The sequence below is a fragment of the Syzygium oleosum genome, unplaced genomic scaffold (assembly GCF_021117445.2).
Source record: "Syzygium oleosum isolate NSW1041296 unplaced genomic scaffold, Sole_v2.1 Sole_v2.23, whole genome shotgun sequence".
In the NCBI taxonomy this organism is placed as follows: Eukaryota; Viridiplantae; Streptophyta; class Magnoliopsida; order Myrtales; family Myrtaceae; genus Syzygium; species Syzygium oleosum.
Window position 1 is genome coordinate 5,810,886 of NW_026607507.1, and position 3,824 is coordinate 5,814,709.

A 3,824-nucleotide genomic window follows, 5' to 3' on the forward strand; every position below is an offset into this window, starting at 1 on the left:
TTCCGCTGCGATCGATTGCAATCTGACTTAATTTACAACACTTTTCAATTTTTCTCCAATACAAGAAGCTATATATTCAACATAAAATAAAATTCGATCGCCATGAATATTGTTTGTAATAACATAATCAGCCACCACACAAAGCACGGAATAGCATGTTCTTCAATATCTTAGAGCTCACAAATCCAGCTCGAAAGCTAAGAAAGACAAATAAGATCAAAGGCTCTCTCCGAAAGCAAGACCTTGGTCATTCATGCATGCCTAATCGAGGGGCACAGGTTCGTATATAGCCGACACAAGATGGTCCTTGGTTTCCTAACTGGGAAGGCCGAATCCGTCTCCATATTGGTAAAAAATATGAGAAATTCGTGCCAGGTTGAAACAGGCACCGAGAAAACGCTCAAACCCGGGAACCGAGTAGTCCTCAAACACGACTCTATTATTCATCCTCTTCCAGGTCTCACGCACCATATGCCTGATGTGTTCCCGCGCGGCCACTTCTGAAGTGCCGGTTTCATTCATGTAGCATTCAAGCGCCTTAAAGTTGTCACCTCGTGCCAATTCATGCTAAGCAGGACAATATTGATGGATTACAAACATAAGTCCAAATACTCATCTCACATTCGTATCGAAGATATAAGAAAGAATAGCTTGTCACTATGAATATACCAATGATGTACTCTTTTTTTTTTATAAGCCACTATTTACAAGGAGAAGAATAATATAAAAGTAAGTTACCGATGATGTACTGAGATCATTGTTGAGTCGAAGGATCTTGGCAGAGCAATGCACGACACTGGGCATTTTCGACACGTAATCAAGTCCCTCTTCCGTCAATTTATCCGTGGTTAGGAAGTAACTGGTCAACAGCATAACCAGCCTCCGGCTGAATTCACCGCAACGTCCACGTACTCCTTCAGTGTCGGTTTAGTGCCCTTGTTGTACCAATGGACCTCCTTTATGTACGCCTTGCATTCATTGGCCCACTATAGGATTTGAATTCGAAGAGTGGGTCAATGACCAAGTCGAGGGACGTTCTTTTCTCCTACTTTTACGGATTCTCAAATGTTTAAATAGAAATCATAATGAAAGTTAGAAGTGGAAAAAGAGAAAATTGTCCAAAAACTTTTAAACCTATTATACGACGGCCAATTTAGTCTTAACTCATTCGATTGTGCCAATTTAGTCATAAACATTTTTACAATTTGCCAATTTAGTCATAAACCTTTCAACTATGCCAACTTAGTCATAAACCTTTTGACGATTTATTAATTTAGTCCTTCGGGTCAATTTTGACCGGAAAACATTGACGTGGAGGTCTAGTCAAGGCCAATCATCCTACGTGAAATAACCAGTGTTGGACATGGACAATTTTTGTAACTTTTTGAAATTTGAAAAAATTTTCTAGGTCAACGTCGGTCGTCCGCTGGCCGTGTCATGTAGGACAACCAGCGTTCTTGTCAACGATTTTCAGCTAAAATTGGCCGAAAGGACTGAATTGGCAAATCGTCAAAAGATTTAGAAATAAATTGACAAATCTTCAAAAGGTTTTAGACTAAATTGGCACAATTGAAAGGTTTGGGACTAAATTGGCAAATTGCCAAAAGGTTTATGACTAAATTGGCACAATTGAAAGGTTTATGACTGAATTGGCCGCTGTACAATAGGTTTAGGACTTTTTGGACAATTATCCCATAGAAAAATGAATTGCCCTACACGGGCTAGAAATTATTAGGTGAACGATTTATCAAGTCGAGATTACCACTTTCCGCAGGTAAGGGATGGGGTTGATTCCTTGCTCTCTCATCGTCCGATACCCAATTTCGTTGGTGGTGTTGTACAAGAGCATGAAACTATCTCTTATTATTGGAGGAAGTTTATCGATGTCTGTGATGTCCCACCTAGATAAGTTATCACAATTTCAGCAATCTTATGAATTTTACAGTCACTGAATACGCTTTTTAGCAATAATAATGAAAGTTAGTGCCTACCGTTACGTTATTAGCCCAAACCAATCAATTACATAGAAGAAAAAAAAGCTAACATAAACCATGATAGGTCCAAAACACATTGAAAAATTTATTTTATAATATATAGTATTTACTATTTTTTCCATAGCGTTCATAGACTAATTAATTCCGTCTTTTTTCTTGGCAACAATAGTTACAAGGGAAAATGATGATGGTTCTAATACTACGCAAACCTGACAATGAAACCTGTTAAGAGTTCAAGCTCTTCCGGCATCCCATATACGTCATAAACATCATCGATAAGTGTCACCATACAAGCGATCTTCGCATTCATTTCTCTGAAAGCTATATATTGAGGTTCGAAAACCATTAGAATGCTCCAGAAATAGCATTCCACTAGCCTGTCCCTAAAGAAGGTCGTGTTGGTCGCCCCAAGTTCATCCCACCACCTGAAAAATTTGTCATGTGATGACTAAGTCAATCAAAATGCGCTCCTACCTTGCCAAATTGCATCTGTGAACTATAGAGTGCTTGTGTATACCTTGCCACATTGCTAAGTTCCTTCCTGTAGATTGACTGCACTAAATTGAAGTCTAATTTAGCCAATCGTAGCAAAGATGGCATCATGTCTTGTTGTTTCTCGTACATGTCAATGAACCACCGAGCCTCCACCCTGTTTGGCCTCCAGTGGATCGGCATATCCAATGCATGACTCACGTTACTCGCTGAATTGGTGGGAACTTTGTCGAGGTTTAGATCCTTCAGATGCTTAGAAGCAAAGTTCCAAGCTTCATCAAGTATGGTTTCACCTTCCAATCCATGGACAGAAGCTTCATAAAGACCAAGAACCCCCTTCACATCCTTACTGAGCAATTCGATGAATGTGCCCGTCTTGTTCATAAACCTTTGAAACACATCTATACGTCCAGCAAAAGGAATGGTAAGGTAAAATTTGATGCATCAACATGATTCACAAAAGGTTAAAAGTTGGCGACTACCTTGCAGTACGGTGTATCCATGTTGTCTGAGTAGCCGGAATCGAAGGGAAGTGGCATAGAGATCGTCCGAAAGTTGAGCAACTTCGGTGTTGTTGTAGATGGAACTTAGAGCGTTCTTGATCTCCGTCTCGAAATGGTATCCTAGTCCTAGTCTTTGAACCGCGTCAATGAACTCGAGCTTGGCTACCTGATTCATCTCTCTGTCGAATATACCCTTGACTTCTTTCTTCAACCTTTGGACTTGCTCCGTATATTTATCCTCCTAGGCACATGAAATTCAGGACCAGATGTGAATGTTTTCCGTAGTTCTTAAGCTTGGTCGGATTTTGTGTTGAAAAAAAAATCATTACCGTGTAATCAACACTGAGTGACTGCAAAGGGCCATAGTCCCAAATGCTAGGTTCCCAATTTGCCGAACGTCTCACAATCTCTTTATCTTCAATCTTCAAAGCGCGTCACGAATTGAGCGCCAGAGAAGGAGGAGGCGGAGGAGGAGGAGGAGCGAAGGTGTCTAAAGAATAAGAGAGAGGGTTGATTATGGCGGGTTGAGGAGGGGAGGAAGCTTGTGACCAATGCTGGAACAGCCATTGCGAAATTTGTTGCGATTCACTTAGTATGCTAACCATCCTTTATATAGGGGTTGTTGTGGAGCCCCAGTCATGGAAAAGTTTGTAGCTGCTTTCGGTGCAAAATTTTGTATTTACTCAAGCCATTCTCTAAGCATTGTAATTTATGTTCTTATTTTTTTATTTTGCTCCAAAACAATTGTCCTCGACGCACCATGATTGATTTGGATGAATAAAAACGTCATGCTTCAAAACTAGAGGTGTCAAAATGGGTCATAAGCCTATTTTTT

The 3,824-nt window shown here is 40.2% G+C and overlaps 1 pseudogene; it reads right to left on the reverse strand.

Annotated features, from left to right (window-relative positions):
- Positions 1-261: 261 nt before the first annotated feature.
- LOC115667861 (beta-bisabolene synthase-like) lies at positions 262-3,556 on the reverse strand (annotated as a pseudogene).
- Between the last annotated feature and the right edge of the window lie 268 nt (positions 3,557-3,824).